Below are 22,688 nucleotides of genomic sequence, written 5' to 3'. Positions count from 1 at the left end.
ATATATGTATATAACTTATTTATTTTTAACTTCTATTTTCAGTTCAGGGGTACATGTGCAGATTTGTTATATAGGTTAATTGCATGTCATGGGGGTTTTGGTGTACAGATTATTACCCAGGTAATAAGCATAGTGTCCAATAGGTAGTTTTTCAGTCCTTTCTCTCCTCCCACTCTCCACCCTCAAGTAGGCCCCAATGTCTCTCTTTTTTTTCTTTAATACTTTAAGTTCTAGGGTACATGTGCACAATGTGCAGGTTTGTTACATATGTATACATGTGCCATGTTAGTGTGCTGCACCCATTAACTCGTCATTTACATTAGGTATATCTCCTAATGCTATCCTTCCCCCCTCCCCCTACCCCATGACAGGCCCCCGTGTGTCATGTTCCCCTTCCTGTGTCCAAGAGTTCTCATTGTTCAATTCCCACCTATGAGTGAGAACATGTGGTGTTTGGATTTTAGTCCTTGCAATAGTTTGCTGAGAATGATGGTTTCCAGCTTCCTCCATGTCCCTACAAAGGACATGAACTCATCCATTTTTATGGCTGCATAGTATTCCATGGTGTATATGTGCCACATTTTTAATAGCAAGGATGAACATATATTTTTATTTTCTTGAGTAGAATACAGTGAATTTTAAAGGAATATGCAGGTGTTATTTATATAGCTAACAAAGTTCAATTAAATGTTACTTAAATTTATAACTAAATATAGTTTATAATTCCAGACTTTTTAAAAAAAAATGTTAACTCACCTTGATATTCACAATAAAGAGCATATTTCCACATATTTTTACTATTTAGCTGTAGGTGGAACTCATTTTAAGATGTGAAATTATTAAACTTCAGGAAAAGTTATTAAACTCAGGGAAGCTTCAGGTTTCTTATTATTTTTACTTATAAAAACCCATCTTTCAAAATGTTATTAGCATGTCAAATAGTCTGATTCTTTTTGTAATATTTAACCAAAATCGTTAAGATTTTCTAAAAGTTTCACAATTCTGCTAAGTCTGTCTTTATAGGGAAACCATTCAAAAGACACTTTACCCAACTGACTGTGAAGAGAATTATCAATGGCCCTGTTCATTCCTCTACCCCTAATTTTGTCATAAGTCATGAATTACTTGAAGTGAGAGGATGTGACCTATTATTTGAACACATCCTTAGAATTGTATGAAATGCACATTTAAATTAATTGTAAAATTTTTCAGTAATGATCTAATCAGTAACATCAACCATTGAGTTATTTTCTTTTATTGTATTGTAATACCAATAGTGTGGTTCCAAGAATATATTTATTCACTTATAACAATTGATAATTTGCCTGTGGATAGAATTCTAGGATGAAAAAGAATCTCCTGGAGAATTTTTAAAATACTGTTCTATTGGCTTTTTGCTTCCATTATACTATGGAGAAATCTGATGTCTCTCTCATTACTTTCTATGTAGTCTTGGATTGTTACTCCTTTCATTGTCTGGCAACATTAAAAAAACCACACCAAATATTGTCTTTGACAAACCTTTTGTTGTTCATATAGTTACGTGTAGTATGACATAATAGATTAATAAAGAAAAAAACATTTATTGAAAATATTAAGAAGTTATTTTTAATTGTATATTCAAAATGAACAAAAATAATAAAACATTTATTAATAACACTAAGTTCAAATAATAATTGACGTTAAAGATAAAATAAAGCAAGTATTTTATTAATTTGCTAAGTACACTGTAGAAATTAACGGCCTAAATTTAATCACTGTGGTGGGCAGACCGCAACTAAATTTTTACTGAGAAATTTATTGTTTGAACCTTTATTTGCTTTATTATTTTAAGCCTTATTCAACAGGAGGGTTTACCTTGTAAAAGATCTAATATTATATTTAATAGTTTTAATTTTGGAAAAAAGTATAGCTTTTGTTTTTCATATAATATTGCTACTTAGGGGATATTTTGCTTGGCTATTACATCAAGATGGAGTTTAAAGGAATTACCCGAGTACTTGTAAGCGATTGTTCTTAGCAATCTTAGCATTGCTAAGATTGTTCTTAGCAATGGTGTGGTAGGAGACGTCAGTTGGAAAAAAAAAATCAGATGTTAAAGGAGTCTGGAATATTAATTTTGACTGTGAGTGAAAATGCATTTTTATTTGAATGTTTATTTTTATTTTTATTTTATTTTATTTTATTTTTTTGAGATGGAGTCTCCCTCTGTCGCCCAGGCTGGAGTGCAGTGGCCGGATCTCAGCTCACTGCAAGCTCCGCCTCCCGGGTTCACGCCATTCTCCTGCCTCAGCCTCCGGAGTAGTTGGGACTACAGGTGCCCACCACCGCGCCCGGCTAGTTTTTCTGTATTTTTATTAGTAGAGACGGGGTTTCACCGTGTTAGCCAGGATGGTCTCGATCTCCTGACCTCGTGATCCGCCCGTCTCGGCCTCCCAAAGTCCTGGGATTACAGGCTTGAGCCACCTCGCCCCGCCTATTTGAATGTTTATTAATTTTATTGTCTTCTTAATTTACATAGCCTCAAATCTGTTTTTCCACAGTAGATATTTTGCCCTGGGAAAAAATGTTGCATTATTTTGTCAATTTTTTATACCATCAAATGTCATTTTAAGCTTTAAAATACATTAGCATAAACAAATTATAAGCTGGGATATTATTACTTCTATTCAAATAGCAAATTAACAGAGAGCAAATGAGTGTGATTTATCTCCTCATTCTTGTGAAAAATATTTGTGTAACATTTTAAGCATATTTGCCTTTGTACACGGACATAGTTTGATTGGAAAATGTTAATTTTTCATACTTTACAGGTGTTTGTTATCATTCAGTTTCTGGTGCATTTCTGAATGAAACTTTCTTGAATGACACCAAAAAAGAATTAATCAGGATATTTTAAAAACTGGATAAAGGTTTCTTTTTTTTTTTTTTTTCTATTAGATTTTACTAAATGGGATAGGTAATTTAATTAAACTGTACAGACCATTTTCTCCTGACAGGTTTGATACAAGACAGTACCGAATAAAGTGATTGTCACATAAGAGGCAGTCCATCAATATGTGCTTATTCCTTATTCTTTTCTTTGCTCATAAGACACACACTAAAGCTATCTTTCTGCTTATTTCTTATTCTTTTCTTTCCTCATAGGAGACACACTAAAGCTATTTATCCTGTTGCAGTATAATTGGTAAGGTGTTTTGTAAGTTCTACCTACCTCAGACAATAAATAAAGCTAGTTGAGATTAATATTTGCCTACAGAATGACAGCTGACAGGAAAATAATTCACATGATGTTGAAAAGAGTACAATCTTAAATGGCGTATGCAACTATCATGACGTTTTGCCTCACTCCAAAATATAACTGTATCTAACTCTATTTTAATGTATATTTTCAAAAATAAAATATAATGAGAAATATACACACAGAAAGAGAACGAACTGCAAGCTTTGCCAGGAGGCTTCCCCAGGCTATTTTAAATTGCATAACACCTCATCATCAACTGACTCAGTCCCAGACAGCAGGCAGACAGTAGGGCACATTCTTGAAGCTGTAATAAATAACAGCTTCAAAATGCTGATATCAAAATTTGTGTCATGCTTAAAAACAGCAAGGAATAGAAATGTAGAATGCAAGCCGTCCCCCCTTTTCTTTTAAGGGTTAGAAATTGGATTTGCTTCATAATCTTTCACAAAACACATTTGGTGCAAATGAATATATTCTGATACTCTGGTTAGCTTAGCACAGTTAGCTGCACTGTTACAAGACAGCTTAATCTCTTCCTAAGAATGTTGACTTTCCTCAAAACATTATAATCACATTTAAAGATTCTTATAGAATATAGGGGGGACTGACTTTATCACCAATTTTAGCTTATTTAGTGTGATCCCTTTTCTTCTATTATCCTGAATGTATTTGTCTTGAAAATAATTTGGAAAGAAATTCCTGAGATTATTAATACAATAAACACCATAAGAGTCAAGGAAAGTGCTCTGTCTCTTTAACCCTCTAATGACATGCAAATTTTATTGACAGGTAAGAGGTAGTTCTTCAACATAAGTTAGACATTTGTCCCAAAATGTATATCAAAGTTACATACTCATTATTACTTGCAAAGGAATTCCCTGTGGCCCTAAAATTCTCCATTATTTTAAGAAAAATGTTAGGCAATATGAAAATGCCCATTTGGTAAGATGTAGCCAGTGGATTTCATAAGTCATATAACTCAAATGGCATCTGTAGTTTGTCACATGCATCTGTGAAATGGACTGAATGGAGACACTACCATAGAAACGAACAGTTACTGTGTTGGACCCATCCCGCTCCGAAGGTATTTTATCATATATCATGCGCTGATTATCACAAACTACATCAGTGAAAGGTACTAGGAAAGAATGACCCAAAGTGGTTTCTCAAGTCTTTAATATTCAGAGGAAGAGGAAACCTTTACTTTTCAGGCGTTCATTAAACCTCTAATTCAGCACATTGACATTGGAGCAGAGAGTTCAAATACACCCCGGCAAGCTCAGCATCTGGCGTGTCTGTGCATGTCATTTCCCACTGTCAGAGCCATAGTGACACCAGGGCCAAATCCATCCCTTTGTATCTGAGGTGTAAGTGTTTGATCAGGCATCCTTTGCTTTTCCCTTTCACAGAGGAGAAAGCCGGGACAGTTAATTGAGGTGAAGTGACATCTAGTCACTTGAGTTTCACAGATGTGGCAGCATGCTTTCTGTAGGGCAGAGTAGAAATTGAGCTGAAGCAGGGGTGCTCAGGTTGAATGACAGGGAAGGGAGTCAATTAAGGAGAAGTAGAAATTCAATACTTTTAAGATATGCATAAAGCCAAAAAAAGTATCTTAGTCATAATCTGGAGCCAGAATTCATTCAGTAAAAAATTTTACAGAAATACTTTTAAAACAGAAGATTAGAGGAGCATGAACCAAAGTTACATTTTCAAGGAAAATTGCTATAATTAACATGTGCAAGAAAAAAAAGAGAAGAGTTAAATGAGGGTGCTACTTTATATTTACCTTAAATAAAAATATATTTTATAGCTCACGAATACATGATGTTTCTAGCATTCCATGACATATTATAGGCTAAATTATACTACTAAGTCAAGTGCTTTAAATATAGCTTACTTTCAGTTATGTTGTTTTTAAATGATCTTAAGTATTTTAGGTGTATGTATTCTTCACTCCATCTATTTAATTATTTCCACAATAATTTAGTTGTGTGTAGTTTTCGTTGTCATTCTGTTCCCTGACTATGAAAAACAGAGCAGGGCTTTCCCAGCCCTTCAAAAACATAAATGTCCTTACCCAATGGAGGGACAGAGGCCACGATTAAGATCTGTGAAACAGGAGAATCCGGGAGATGGCCATGGCGTAACAAAACGAGATGTAGCTCAACATCCCAGAAGAAAGTCCATTTTGTAGGCAAAGGAAAAGCAAGAGGAGGTAACAGCCAAATTGACCCATAACAGGAAAAAGTGCAAATATCACTAGAAAGGTCCATGAAATGAGAGTCACCAGCCACAGGGTCCAGTTACGTCCTCTTTGAAGATGTTACAGGAAAAGAGTGTTTCTACTGAAACGTGTAGACTCTATGCTGTACTCAGGTTTTGTCCTTTCAGGATGCTAGCATGGACACTATTCGCCAAAGGATTGTGTCAGCAAATGTGCTGAGATTTTAGAGCAGGTGGAGATAGGTGCATTTGCATGAGGAGTCCAGAAAGTGATTTACTGTGGCAAGAAACACGTGTTAAACTTGCCTTAAATCAGCGGGTCCGAATTCAAGAGAATCACTGTTTTCAATCAGAGTAGAAGCTGAGTATGACATTAGTGGACAGTTCTTACACCACCGTTTCTGCAAGAGAATTTGTCAGAGCTCTGACAAGAGAAAATGGAAAAAAAAAAAAAAATCAAACTGTTACAAAAAAAAATTGTAAAAGGTGTTGAGAGCACAGAGAAATACTGATTTGTTGCCTATGTCACAGAATGTGTAAGAGGAGGGGAAGAAAGATCATTTTATCCACCTGAGGATTCTCTTGAAATGCGTTTGGCATATGAAATGGAGAGCCAGAACGTGGTTCATTCAATTAACGATCTCGCAGGAGCTAAAGCCACCCTGATTCAAGCAAGTAGCCAGACGTGTCTCAATATGAAGCAGGAAAAATCAACGTAACACAAATAGTACACATCAGAATTTCACAGTGAGGTTACAATGAAAGAGAGAGGGAGAGGCCACCTTATACATTGCTAGAAGCATTATGTTCACATATTTGGAGGAGGTTAAGAGAGCGGAATGTTTCTGGATCATGTATGATATTGTAAAGAGGAATTTATTTAATTCAGTGGTGGAATTCTTTGGCAGAAAGAAGGAATCTTATAAGGATTTGCCAGAACTGTGCTAGCAAGGAACAAAGTCAAAATAACCAGATGTTGCTAGATTATTTGGCCTCCTGTGTTGTGTATTGTGAGATTATTAATTGGAAGGTTAAATACTTGAACAGCATTATATTTTGCATTTTTCACTTACGGTCCATGTTAGGAAATGCCTAAACTGGGGACTCGGACCCAGATTACCCATCACTCAGACACAAACTAGGCAAGCGCCAATTTCTAAAAAATTGATGACACTATAGGGCCAATTTATTGGAAGGACGGCTGATATTTTAAAATCAAAACTAAAGCACAGAGTCTGAATCAGATAAGTAAAAAGCAACTTGTTTTCTTAGGATCAAAATTTGGTCCAGTGCTCTTTGAATCTGTCCTGGTTATGATCAGGAACAGCACTCACACAGGATACGGAGTTGAGAGCCTCCTAGTGCCCTTAATTTTAAGAAGAGGAGCACAACTATTTGATTGTGGGCAGAGGTTGGCATAACTAGGGCATTACACCTGCAGTAGATGTTCTAGTTACTTCTTTCGGTGGTAATAAAAATTTAATATAAAATATAAATTATAGAATATTAAAGAAATTTTACTCACACACAAAGTCATAGTTTACTTTTATATTTGTTTTCTTTGCCTTTTGGCAGTTTTTAATTATTTTATTATTACATGTATACAGAGAATTCCAAGTGCAGTTTTCAAAAATGTTTGGATGAAAGCAGCACATCTGTTTAATTACCAGGCAAATAAGGTGTAGAAAAAGAAAAACAGCTAGTTATCTCCACCCTTCTCCCCCTCTTCATTATGACACTTAAGTTAGCCACTGTTCCATCACCATAGATTAGCTTTAACTTTTCTGAAGTTTATATTACTGGAACCACACAATGTGTATATCCATATTTGGCTGCTTTCTTTAAAATTTTACTAATGGGATACCTCCATGTTTTTTATGTGTCAAAAATAATCAATTTCTGATAAAAACAAGTTAGCTCCATAAGTACTGCACTAACTCAGGAATACCCACTTGTTATCTGCAGTATATTTGGAAGTGGATCAACAAAATATCTCCTCTCTCTTCTACACAGTATCAGCCAGTTTAGCTTGAAGGCTGAAGGCTAGAAACAAAAGCACCTTAAAATGAGTTGCAGCTTTGAATGTAAAACTTAAAACTGTAGAACTTAAAAAAGTAGAAGGAATTATTTAATTCTAGGACTAGGCAAAGTGCTATTAGACCTGGCATCCAAAGCATGAATTGGAAAGGAAAACCAGATAAATTGAAAATCATCGAATTAAAAATGTTGCCCTGGTAAAAAGATGAAGAGAATTTATAGACTAGGAGAAAATATTTGCAAACCACATATTGGAAAAAGGTGTATTATCTATAATATATGAAGAACTTTAAAACACAAGCATGGAAAAATCCAATTAGGGAACAAAAGAAAGGAAGAGATTTCACTTAATAGAATGTACAGGTGACAAATACACAAATGAAGTGAAATTCAACGTTGTTTGTCCTTAGGGGAATGCAAAATAAGACACAACGAGATATCACACCTTCTAGAACAGCTACATTTTAAAAAAACTGTCTATCAAATGCTGGAGCTGTCAAGAAACTGGATAACTCATTCATTGCTACTGGGAGGGTAAAGTGCAGTCACTCTGGAAATGTGTCTGGAAGTTCCTTACAAGATTAAACACTCACTTTACAAGATTAGGCAATTTAAGCTTTGTATATTTATCTCAGATAAATGAACTTCTTTTACACAAAAACATGCACCCAAATATCTTAGAATCTTTATTAGTAATAACTGAAAACCTGGAAACAACCCAGGCATCCTTCAAATAAAGAATGCTTCAACAAACTCTGAAATATCCATACCGTACAACGCTATTCTGAAGAAAAAAAGATCATATGACTGATAGATACAACTATTTCATGGATCCTAAGTGAACAAAAGCCAGCTTCAAAATCAAATGTTATAATATATATGACATAATGTCATTTGATGTGTTAACCCACTTATTTAAATTTCTTGAAAAGATAAAATTAGAGAGATGGAAATTATATCAGTGGTTGCCAAGGAGGGAGGAGAGAAGTGCCTGTGCCTATACCATGAGTGAGTGCATGTTAAACTGGTCAAATCTGAGTAAGACTGGCGAATCGATCGATGCCATTTTCCTGGTTGTGATATTGTCCTGTATTTTGCAAGACATTACGACTGGGGAAATCTGAGTGAAGAGTGCAGGGGATCTCCCTGTGTTGTTTTCTGCAACTGCAGATGAATTTACAATTATCCTCAAATTAAGAGACTTAAAAACTGGAATGATGATGACATACTGAACAGAACACACCAAGGCAAGGCAACTGAGTGTGAAAGGAGGCATACCACTAACAAAACAGCCTACGAATAAGGAAAGCATAATAATCAAAACCAGTCAGTAGGAAATATCCAGTTCCTAAGCTAACTGTGATGACACTTCCGATGGAATTCAGAAATCCTCACAAATTAAGCCCTAAGATTGGGGGGAAAAAAACTGTTTTTGAATTCAGGGAAATTGCATATGATCTTAATTACATATTTGTGCCTTTATTTTCATTTGATATATCTCTCATACCCTTGTTACGTCAGTGTATTTTTTCTTACATTTTGGAAATTCAAATATTGAGAGGTTTTCAATGATGTAGGACAGAGAATGTTAAAAATAACAACAATCTGATTTATATTCTGTTTGGCTTTATGTCTTGTTTTTGCTTTTTTTAAAAAATTATCCTTTGCAATAACTTTGCCATAGTCAAAAACTTGTGTCATGAGTATTGAAAACCATATACAACATATATCATTATTTTCATAATTGCCCTTAATTGCTCTTCTTGGATTACAATTTAAAATGTTTCTATTTTTGCAAGTATGTAAGTAAAAATTATCGTTGGTGATCTTTTTATTTTAGCAAGTATATTACAATTGCCCTACATGTAACTTAAAATCTGCTCGGTTGGCATGTGTAAAGATTTACTAAGATAATAGGAATAACTTAAGCAATCCCTGTACATTCCACATAATTTTAGTTTGTTTTTCAAAATGTGTGATCTCATTTTATCCCTCTGCTTCAGTATGGGTGTCCCTTCCAGTACCTTTTTTGCATTGGTTTGAATGTTCTATTATTATCTTTCTTTGTGTGTGTTCTGGCAACTGTGGTACAATTTACAGCCTTCCTAATAGCAGCTTCATTCTATATAAAGTCTATGTAATGCTACACTATTTACCGCATAATGCCATTTGATATACTTGAGGTTGTCATTGTGATGTATTAATGCAGAAAGCAAACTTGATATTATAAAATTAATGGGGACTTTCAGAATCTGACTGATATATAGAATCCAATTTTTAATTTAAAGATCAACTGCTTCCATGGCAAAGAACAAGAACAAGAACACAGGTTCTTAATTTGTTAAAAGGAGTAACCACAACTCCATAGCAGGTATGATAGATGTGCTATATTGCAATAATTCCTATAATTTGAGGATTTTAAGCTAGCAGATGCTTAAACTTATCTGTTTATTTTTTCTTCTCATTTATATTGGTTATTATGCTAAATTAATTCAAGCATTCTATAGATATACATGTATACATGCATACAGGAAATGCATCATTAAGATTTTTCTAAGCATAAAATACAATGATACAGTTACAAATGTTGTTAGTTCTTATGAAATATTTAACACTATTTCTGATCTTCCAGACGCCAAGATGTTACCAGATTTCAATTATTACATTAGTGTTCAAGAAAAGAAAAAAAGCCATTTTCATGGAATACAAGTAGACTTAGTAAATTGGCAACTTTTATTTTAAGATTTGCACTCAATATTTCAATAAAATCATAAATTAAACATCAAAAATTTGGAAAACACAAAATGTTAAGTCAATGACTGTGGATTAATCTTCTATTTTAAAATAAATGTACTATAAAATATCCAAATTTAATTAATAGTTATTAATAAATAGATTAATAACAACAGAGTTTGTGGTCATTATAATTTTCTTGATAGTGTTAAACAGTGCATAATAAAATAACTTTGATACAAGATTGAGGAATTGTTACACAAATAATGTTCACATTATAACATTACAGAGTCAGTGAGTCCGTCAACACCAAACTTATAGTAGAAATAAATGAATTTATAATAAAAATACAATTGGTTTTTATAGTGATAACAATAAATCCATTATACTTTAGAGCAATAATACTGTAGTTCATGCCTTTTAAATTTTTTTTGATATTGTCTTCTACAACTTAGAAATTTATGCTGAACGCATGTTATAATAAAAGTGCAATAAAACCACTGTATGCTGCTATTGACAAAATGCTCAGCACTTTGACACAACAAGTGAATACACTTTTCCCTCTTCATATGAAATAATGCATATTTGGTAGCTTTGGTAGGGAAATTGTCATAACAATTTTCAGCCATATTTCATCTAAATTTTTGTATCTAAATGTTCATAGTGATATCAATTCTCATAGCAAGGTACAAGAAGGATCATATTCTAAGAATGACAATGATGCAATATTCTGTCTTGTAATTTCTTAGAATACAATAATTATATTTAATATAATTTGGGATTACACCCTCCAGTCCTACCATTTACACATCCTGAAACAAATCTCAATCTTATTCAGATCAATATTTTCCAGAATAAAACACATTAAGGTCGTTGAACATTCAAGTTGAGTCTCCTTGATGCTTTACTAGGAAGCCGAGGCCATCCAATACAAAGATAAATAAACTTTCAAAAAAGGCCTAGAAAATCAAAATATTTTACCCATCACATTATTTTCTTGATGTTATTGCAAAAACCCATCTTCTTCTAATGGAGATAACTCTCTTTGTTAAAAAAAAAAAAAAAAAAAAAAAAAACCTGAATATACTCTCCACTTAATTGAAGTGAAATTGAAAGTGTAATCACATAATTTAGGATGTGGTATGCTATGCCACAGGCACTCTAGTTATGAATTCAAGTGTTGGTTAATGAGATTTTTTAGGCCATCTCTGCCTCATATGACACTGTGCATTATTCTCACTGAACACATGCTGGCAAATTATGAGGAGAACAAAAGTGGAGGCTGCAGGTGCCTGGCTCTGTGAGGAATCACAGCTGGTTCAGCCGTTGGGGAAAATCTGGATGACATAAACCACCATTTATTTAGGCTGAGGGTTGCAGCTACCGGATTTTTGATGATGTAAACTAAGTGTATCCACCTGCTGAATGCGGATATATTCTCATGGTTATTTTACTTGAAGTATTTTAGGGTAAAGAGAAGGAACAGATCTGTTATACTCTGCCTTTAGGAAATGAAACCTACAATAATTACCATGGGATTTTTTTTTTACTGTCCCAACCATACACCTAAAGCGTCGCTGGAGATTCCATTTTCAATGTACATGGCAAAAATGGCAAAGCATGTGACACACTGTCACTGAGGATGATGAGAGAAAATCATAAGTAGATTACCTGGATCCTAAAACAACATAAGCTTTGATAATCAGCTTCACATAAAATCAATAATCTTATCAATCTTAACCTCGTAAGGGTGGTATTTACAAATAAATTTTGGTAAACTCTTTATTTATAAATATTCGTAGTTTTCTTACGATGAGCCATTTTCACCTCTACGTTCTCCAAGTGAAAGAGGGAATAAAACAACATTCATACTCTCACTAAAGTTATACTCCAAAGAGCAGAAAGATAACAGATGGTAAATCAATAAATGTTATTAGAAGGCAAGATAATAAAAAAAAAAAAGCATGAGAAGTACAATTATAAATAATGTGAGTAAGGAAGGTCTTGATGAGGAAGTGATATGTGAATAGACATCTGAAAGAGCGACGGGAAACATGGCAAGAGAGAAAAGAGTAGCCCATATCTTTCAAGGCAGGGCATGGCACTCTGCCTCCGGAATAGCGAGGAGACCCAGGCGCTGGAGTGCAGGGAGTCCCAGGAGGAAGAAGTGAAGGAGCGAGGTGAGGAGGAGGTTGATTATCTAGGGACTCTTAAGGTTTGTTAACGCCTTGGCTTTTACTCTCAGTGAGATGGAACACCGTCAGAAAGTATTTGAGCAGAGGAATGTGTTGAGCTGACTTATTATTTCCTAAGATTAATCTAATGCCTCAGCTGAAGTCAAAGGTGGAACTAGGGTGACAAGAGGTTGTTTAAATTATCTGGGCACAAGTGGTAACACTGATTTTGTACAAGTTGGAAGCAACAGATATATATAAGTTGTCATAGAATCAGGTCCTTGGAATATTTTGAGTTAGAATCAGCAAAATTTATTGATGAATGATTGGAGAAGTAGTAGAGAAAGAAGAACTCAAGGGCTGTTCTCTCTCTCTCTCTCTCTCTCTCTCTCTCTCTCTCTCTATCTCTCTCTCTCTGTGTGTGTGTGTGTGTGTGTGTGTGTGTGTGTGTGTGTATGTGTTTGGCTACTGTAAAAATGGGGATGTCATTTCCTGAAGTGAAAAAATGATCTGAGGAGCAGATTTGGAAGTCAGTGTGGAAAATATCTGGGCCACAGTACTTGACATGTTCAATATGAGATGCTTATTACATATCCAAGTGCTGATGTTGATGAGACATTTGGATACTTGAGTCTGCAGTGCAGGAATGGTTCTAAACCTAAGGCATATATATGCACAATTAAGGTAAAAAGACTGAATGAAACTATCCAAAGGAGTGAATACAAATAGAAAAAGGAGTGTACTAAGGTTTCTGTGGTTTTCCAGTTCAATTTATTTATTTATTTATTTGCTTACTTATTCACTTACTTACTGTTTTGAGATGGAGGTCCACTCTTGTTGCCCAGGCTGAGTGCAATGGCATGATCTTGGCCCACTGCAACCTCCGCCTCTGGGGCTCAAGGGATTCTCCTGCCCCAACCTCCTGAGTAGCTGGGATTACAGGTGCCTGTCACCTCGCCCAGCTCATTTTTGGTATTTTTAGTAGAAACCGGGTTTCACCATGTTGGCCAGGCTGGTCTTGAACTCCTGACCTCAGGTGACGTGCCCGCCTTGGCCTCCCAAAGTACTGGGATTACAGGCGTGAGCCACTGCAACCGGCCTCCAGCTATTATTAGAGATAATGGGTTATGAGCATTTGGGATTACTCGATACTTTCAGTGCTAGTCTACCCATTGCTGCTACTAAGAAAACTGGTCCATCAAAAAGAAAAGCCTGGGTTATAGTTTCCTGTAAAGTTCTTACATATCCTAAATCGTTTACATTATACTCATGTGTGCATATCAATTTCCTGTCTACGGATGGCATAAAATAAATTGGTAGTGTTCTAAGATAATCTTGGTATTTTACCAGTGTTTACCCAGATCTGTTGTCTCCATGATAAGTTACCCAAATTCTTAAAACATGTAAATGTTTATACCACTGACATATTCAAATAGAAAAAAAAAATGATATGTTTATGAATTCTACAATAGTGAGGATTTTCTAAGTAAAAAAGAGATGGGGAATGGCAAAATATATCATTGATAGTCAAATAAATTCATACTAAATAATAATAATTACATTTATTAAGTAAAAAGTAAGAATATAATATTGTATTCATAAAAATTTTAATTGCTTGACATTTACGGTAACATTTTCATGTGAATTTATCAAATATTATTACTTATTGATTTTGAATTATTTATTTTTGGATAGTTACAGTTTATCAATGCTTTTATTTTGTATTTAAAAACTCAAGGTGAACAAATATTATTTTCAGAATAAGAGTACTCACTATATAATTTTTTAAAAGAACAGATTCCTTAAAATACACACTCAGCAATTCAACATTGAGCTTGTCTATTTTCCAGACATCCTTCATTCAGAACTCGAGATGGAAATAACAAGCCATATTTTCTTCCGTGTAGAGACTTAGATTCTAATTAAGAAAACACGTAACACTCTATAATATTTGAGGAAACAGTTACAATAGCAGCACTGGAGAACTCAATGGAAGCCAAGGCCAGGGGTGTGCAGCCCATCTCGGTTTGTGCAACTGGTCCCCTCCCTCCCTAGATACTCCCACCACCCTCACCCTCCCTTGCTCCCTGAATCAAGATGGTTGTTCCATCTTAGGCCTCAGGCTTGGACAGTTGCTTCTCTTTCTCAAATGGCTTTCTTCTGGTCCTTCCTCATTCTGGTATTCTCACCCTCAGATCCCAGCCCAGAGTAAATACTGCTTCGTTCAATCAATTAAGCTCATTTAAACACCAATACATTCCCCAGAGAATTCCCTGCTCATTCTATGCTTCATTAAAAAAAGTTTGTAAGTTACTAAACGTGATATGAAAATTGAGAACTACATTGTCCTTTTTAAAAAAAATGAGAACAAATATCTGTGAGGTAATAGTGACATTTTCTTTCTATTTTTAAGCTATGCTATTTTAAACATTCAATGTAGCCTGCTGAATAGACTATTTATTTCATATTTTCAAAAGTGAAAGAATATACATGTTACAAACATAACAAGAAAAACTTAAATTTTAAAATATTCGTAAATAATGATTAAGGTTTTATTTCAACATAAAAATAACTAAAAGTTAGGTATGAAATATTTAATTTAGTAATATCTCTAAATTATTTCTCCAGATTGCATGTCCAATATTCTCAGGGCAAGTGCATTTGTACTGTCTTTGTTAATTTTTTCTTCTATGATATGACTTACTCTGCCCCTTAAACCTGGAATATCCTGCTATCATCTTGCTATAATTCTGGTCAGCCATTACCTTGACATTGATCTAAGTTCACCTCAGAACTTACAGAGCACCCTGCTTATACATCTGTCTTTGCATCTGCCATATTATACTGTAATTTAATACCTTTATACATCCACAAGGACAGTGTGTGTGTGTATGTCTGTCTGTTTCTGAGTGTGAATGTTTGTTTATTTAGAAACACCAGCTCATTCCTTATGTTAAACATTAAAAATTAAAAATGATTGTCGATTTAAAATAATCTGTTAAAAATTTATGTTCAGTTACAATTCTCTGTAGAAATTTACTCCAAATATGTCATATTTCCTGTGTATGAGTTATTTATTGTTATACAGCATACACATCTATGTATGTAAAAAAGCCTATGGACACAGTTTTATAATTTTTGATAAACAAATAACAGAACAAAATATCACCAACAGAACACTTTCATAATTTATTTCATAATAACAGTGCAGTTACTTTTGCTGGTGCTCCTTATTCTTCGTGTGGATTTAAGTTAACCTCTAGTGTCCTTGCATTTCAGGCTGAAGGATTCCCTTTAGCATTTCTTGTGAGGCTGATAAGTCTTATGTGATAATGGAAATTGCAACATTGTACTGCAAGATCATTTTTCTCCATTTGAGAGTGATTGTTTTTTTTTTTTTTTTGTGCATTTTCTTTGTCTGCTGCAGTTCTCTCTTGGGAATAAACATTGTAATTTAATTTTTGTATGATAAAATCACTTTGGGTTGGAAAAAATAAAATTAAAACTCAACATCCTCCACTCCTGCTTCCAACAATTAAAGTGCTGCGTAGAGAATGAATAGTGGAGAAGCGCACTGTGGCTCTAATTCTTTAGAGCAATTTTGCAGTGATGCGTTTGTTCACTCATGCTCTCACTTAATTATTTTTTTACAAACTTATTCACTGTTTTTGATTGTAACTCTTTCCTTGAAATTCTTCTTATTGCATGACGGATGATATAGAAAGACACGAGTGAAATAAAAAATCTACTAGAGAGCCTTAATAAAAGATTACAGATGTCAGAAGGGAAATCAATGAAATTGAAGAGTGCTGTAAAAATTATCCAGTAAGTTGCAGAGAGAGGAAAAGGCGAACTTAATTTATTTTAAGTGAACCTAAATAAATTTTGGACTTTTTAAGTGAAGTTAAAATAAATTAAGATACAAGCCAAGAAAATGTTTTCTTAATTACTGTATGAAAAATTTATTGTTTTATCTTTCACATTTATATTTACACTCCAAAAAGAATGAATTAGTAAGGTATGAGGTATGAGTCAGATTTATTTGTTGAAATGTATAACCAATTGAACTGGAACCATTGTGTGTGTGTGTGTTTGTTTTTTAAAGATAATTTTTTGTTTTGTTCTTAACTCTTCACCATGAAAACCTTTAAATACTCACAAAAGTGAAGAAAATATACACTGAACCCCACATATTATTTCCAAACTTCAGCAACTGTCAGTTTAGGGCCAATCACATTTAGAATGAAGCTTCATTGAAATTTCAGTTCTCAACCACATTATTTTTTTTAGTGCCCTTACCCTCATGGAATCAACTACATTATTTTCAAGTGAGTCTTGGATATGATATCAGAGAATCAGATATTTATTTCTTCAGTTAATTAATTAGTTTCCTTCTTATTTTATTATATTGTGGTAAGAATATTTTACTGGATATCTACTCCTTTAACTATGTTTAAGTGCATAATACTTTGTGAACAATAAGTACAATGTTATACAGCAGATTTCTAGAAACTTTATACCCATTGAATCTCTCTTACTCTCCAGACCCTGGCAACTAACATGCTACTCTTTGTTTCTATGAGTTTATATTAGACACCTCATATGAGAAGAATTTGTCCTTCTGTGACTGGCTTATTTCAAGTAGCATGATGTTCTCAAGTTCTATTCATGCTGTTGCATATTGCAAGTTTATTTCTTCTTAAGACTGAATAATATTCCAGCGCATGTACTGTGTATATCACAATTTCCTTATCCACTTCATCTTTCAAGAGACACTTAATATGTTTCCATATCTTGGATATTGAGAATAGTTCTGTAATGGATATGAGAGTGTAGGTATCTCTTTGAGATCCTGATTTCAGTTATTTTGGGTAAAAATCCAGAAGTGGAATTGCCAGATAATATAGAAGTTATATTTTGAGTTTCCTGAGGAGGGCAAGAAGATATTTTCCTAATTACTTTGGGAGATATTTATTGTTTTACGTTTCACATTTAGATTTATGCTCCACTAGAATGAGTTTCTAAGGTGTGAAGTATGAGACAGATTTATTTATTTACCCAAATGTATAACCAATTGAACTGGTTTTCCTTTATACTCCCATTAACAAGGCACAAAGATTACTTTTCCACACCTTGTCAATATTTGTCTTATTTTGTTTTGTTTTGTCTGATAATCACCACCCTGACAATGAGGTCGCAATATGCACTTCCCTAATAATGAGTAATGTTGACATCTTTCATATGCCTGTTGACCATTTGAGTTATTTGGGTTTTGTTTTTTTTACTATTTAGTTCCAGGAGTATCATATATTTTAGATATTAGCTTTAGTGGGATATTAATCCATTTTTGGACATGTGGTTTACAGATATTTTTTCACATTCTGTAAATTGACTTTTCATTTTGTTGATTGTTTCCTTTGTTGTGAAGACACTTTTTACTATGATTTATTTCTACTTTTCTGTTTTTGCTTTTGTTCTTGCACTTTTGGTATTATATCCATAAATCATTGCCCAAACAATTTGTATGGTGATTTTGCTCCCATGAGAAAAGGAGAGTTTTACAGTCTCAGGTCTTATGTACAAATCTCTATTCCATTTTCAGTTGATTTTTGTGCACGGTATAGGACGAGTGTCCACTTTCATTCTTTTGAAAGTGGATGTCCAGTTTTCCTCAGACTATTTGTTGAATAAATTATACTTTTCCTATTTCATGTTGTTTATATCCTTATTAAAGATCAGCTGACGAGTTGATGGGTTCAGCACACCAACATGGCATAAGTATACATATGTAACAAACCTGCACGTTATGCACATGTACCCTAGAACTTAAAGTATAATAAAATAAAATAAAATAAAATAAAAATTAAAAAAAAATTTAAAAAAATAAATAAATAAAATGATACCATAAAAACTTTAAAAAAAAAAAAAAGAAAATGTTAATTCACAATTGTAAGTCATTAAAAGAGCAAATGTTTGAAAAAAAAAAAAAAAAAAAAAAAGATCAGCTGACCACACAGGCATTGGCTTATTACAGAAATTTCTATTCTATTCCATTGCTCCATATGTTTGTTTTATGCCAGTTCTGTAAAGCTGTAATTGCTGTAGTTTTATAATGTATTTATAAGTCAGAAAGTGTGATGACTTCAGGTTTGTTCTTCTGAGGATTGATTTGGATATTTGAGATCGTTTGTAATTCCATGAGAATTTTAGAACTTTTTTTCTATTTCTGTAAAAATGTCTGGGATTTTGATAAGGATTGCATTGAATCTGTAGATCACTTTGGATTTTATGAACATTTTAACAACATTAAGTCATCCAATCTACCAACACATGATGTCTTTCCACTATTTGTGTCTTCTTTAAATTCTTTCATCAGTCTTCTTTTGTTTTATTATACAAGTCTTTTACCTTTTGACTAAGTTTATTCATAAGTTTTATTATTTTTGATGCTATTGTAAATTAGATATTTAAAATTTATTTTTTGATTATTCATTGTAAATGCGTAAAAGTGCAACTAATTTTTCATGTTGATTTTGTATCCCAAAACTTTATTGAATGTGTTTCTTAGTTTTCACACTTATTTTGTACTGTCCTTAGGGTTTTCTGTGCGTAAAGTCACGTTGGATGCAAACAGATTATTTTACTTTCTTATTTCTTATTTGGATGGCTTTTATTTTTTTTAATTGTCTAATTGTTCTGGTTATGATTTCCAGTACTATGTTGAATAAAAGTTTGATATGATTTGGATCTGTGTCCCCACCCACGTCTCATGCTTAATTGTAATCCCTAATGTTGGGGGTGGAGCCTGGTTGGAGGTACTTGATCATGGGGGCAGATTTCTCCCTTGGTGGTATTCTTTTGAAAGTAGTGAGTGAGTTATCATTAGATCCAGTCTTTTAGAAGTGTGTAGCACCAACCTCCACTCATCCTGCTCCAGTCATGTAAAGTGCTGCTCCCCCTTTGTCTTCTACCATGATTGTAAGTTTCCTGAGGTCTTGCCAGAAGCTGAGCAGATGCCAGTGCCATACTTCCTATACAGCCTGCAGAATCATGAATCAATTAATCTCTTTTCTCTATAAATTACCTAGTCTTAAACATTTCTTTGTATCAGTGTGAGAACAGACTACTACAAAGTTCCAAGAGTGCGCATATTTTCTTTATCTTGATCTTATATGTTAAGCCTTCAGTTTTTCACCATTGAGGATGTTGGCTTTGGGCTTTTCATGTACTCTTTATATTATTTTAAGAAAATGCCCTCTATTCCTAGTTTATTGAGAGGGTTTATCCTGAAAGATAACTAAATTTTTTCAAATTTTTTTCTGCATCAGTTGAGATGATGACATGATTTGTATTTATTGTTAAGGTGGTATATCACATCAATAGATTTGCATATGGTGAACCATCCTTGCATCACAGGGAAAAACCATATTTTGTCATAGTGTGTATTTCTTTAATGAGCTGTTGAATTTATTTAGCTAGATTTTGTTTAAGGTTTTTGTATTTGTCAGGCATAATTTTATTTTCTTTTAGTGTCTTTTTTCTGGCTTTAGTATCACTGCAATATGAGATTCATAAAATAAGTATAGAAGTGCTCCCTCTTGAGTTATTTTTAAGGTTTTAAGAAGGATAGGTATTAATTCTATTTTAAATGCTGACTGGTTTTAGTGCAGTTCACTGGATTTAGGCTTTTCTTTGCTAGGAGGTTTTTGATTAATCATTCATATCTCCCTACTAATTAAAAGTCTATCCAAGCTTTATATTTGTTATTCTGTACTGTTTGGTTGTATGTTTCTAGGTTATCCAACTTGTTGGCCTATGATTTTCATAATAGTCTCTTGTTATCTTTTTTTCATTTCTGTAGTTTGAGTTGTAAGATCTTCCTTTTCATTTCTGATTCTATTTGAAACTTCTCTCTTTTTAAATCTAGATAAGGGTTTGTTTTGTCATTTTACTTTTCTTAGAAACCAACTCACTTTTATTAATTTTCGGCTGGTTTTCTGTCCTCTATTTAATTTATTTCTGCAAAAATCTTTAGCATTTCCTCCATTCTGTCAACAATGCACTTTGATTGTTCTTCTTCCAGTCCTTTGAGCTGTTATGTGAAATCTTTTTTTGATACAGAAATTTATGGCTATAAACTTCCCTCTTAGTAGTGCTCTTTCTGCATCCAGCACATTTTGGTATATTGTGCTTATGTTTTCATTTGTCTTAATAAATTTTCTAATTACCCTTCTGATACCTGTCTTGACTCAGTGGTTGTTCTAGGGTGTATTGTTTAGTTTTCACATATTTGTGAATGCTTTTGGTTTCCTATCTTTAATTGATTTCTAGTGAACACTATTTGTGAAAAAGACTACATGTGCCCCACTGTCATATTGTGCCACTTCATTATAAGATATATTTTCATACTCTATTCTGTTTCATTGAGATATTGTTTACTGTGTCAATATCACACTATACAATATTCTATAGTTTTCTCTTACTGTTTAAGAGAAAAAAATTCTATGTCATTTCCCTTTTTTAAGATTGTTTTAGTTTTATACTCTTTCATACTCTTCAACTCTTATATGTCTATGTGCGTTTTATGATCAACTTGTTACATTCCTTCCCTAAAAACAGATATGGCGTGTGATTGAGGAGGATGCCCAGACATAATATAAATATTATTTTATTTCTCTAATGTCAGAAATTATTGTAACATATGTACATAGTGTTTTATATGTTAATTTATTTTTCTTTCATTTTATTTATTTTTATTTATTGCTAAGTTGATATTTTTAAATGATTCACACTTTAATTTTCTCTTTTTTGTAAACATATACTTTATTTTTATATTGAGTTGCATTTAGAGGTATTGTAAAGCTATCAGTTCTAATAATACATATATATTTTACAAAATTATGTTATCTGATACAAATGATAATTTGTGTTTTTTGACATTTCATATGGTTATTTTTTTCTTACCATACTTGTTAGAACATCTTCTATGTCTATATGTCTAGAAGAAGGAAGCATCAGAAACTCTCCTTCTTCACTACTGATATAAAATGGTAAAATTTCTGTCATCTGTTTAGTGTCGGTAAGATCTGTATTGATGTTACTGTCTTTATTTCTGATATTTCTGTTTTGGGTATCATTTTCATTTCAGATTTGACATACATTTCCATTTAATGGTTACTTATACTTTTAGACTATTTTATGTGTTACTTATTTCTTGTTTTCTTTTTGTATTTGCATATTTAGTTATTTAGTTGTTTAGTTAATTAGTTAGTTGCGTCTTTCATTTACTAGGATTGTGTATTTTTCCAGTGTAGAAAGGCCCTATACAATTATGGTTAAGCATAAAGTCTTCAAATAGACATCTGATTTTGGAGCCGCACGATATCTTATCTTAGATACGCCATCTTGAGAAAGTTACTTACATCTCCCATGTCTCAATGTCTCAAACTGTGAAAGAGGAGAAAAAAAAAATCAAAAAGAAAAAACCTCTTATCGAGTCGTACTACACAAATTTACTTATGTAATGTGTTCATATCAGTGTCTACAGCATAATAAGCACATGATAGGCATAAGCTACTCTGTTGTTGTTGTTTTCATAACTCCAACATGCATGCAAGATTTTTTTTTTGGCAAAAATAAGGCCCCGGCAGCGTGTACCGAATGTGATGCACCACACTGAAGCTCCAGGCATCAACCCTAATTGTTGTAAATTATTTCTATACTTTTGACCCCTCTAACAGTTTAGGACAGAGAAGGTGAAACCATGACTCAGATATAACGCAACTTCTGAAAAGAAGGCAAGTGTACTCCCCCACTAGAAATATCTTGGGATTCTGTTATAAATTACTTCCTTCTCAACCATCTCACCACCAAATACAAACTCAAAATAAAATGAACACACATGGAGAGGTAAAGAGACAAACGAAAAAGAAGAAGAAATGACGTTTCCTTTTAGATATTTTGAGACACAATGTATCTATGAGTCAAACCTTCCTTCCCCTAAAAATATGTTAACCTAAATCAATAAATGATCCTTCTACTTAGTAGTTTTAGATAGGTCTTTGTCATTTGTATTCAAAAGAGTCATAACTGTAACAACCATTACTGTCATTGACAATTTTGTCAAGCCCATGGAGTATCAGAGAAATTCTTCTCAGTCAATGAGAAGCGAAAGGGAAAACAGGTTGAGCATTCAAAACACACAATGACACTATCATGGTTGTCACAACTTCTGAACTACTGAATTTTTCCTCATAGCACCTCTAAACTACTAATTC

This window comes from Rhinopithecus roxellana, chromosome 21, assembly GCF_007565055.1.
Source record: "Rhinopithecus roxellana isolate Shanxi Qingling chromosome 21, ASM756505v1, whole genome shotgun sequence".
Taxonomy (NCBI): Eukaryota; Metazoa; Chordata; class Mammalia; order Primates; family Cercopithecidae; genus Rhinopithecus; species Rhinopithecus roxellana.
This window is presented reverse-complemented; position numbering follows the sequence as displayed.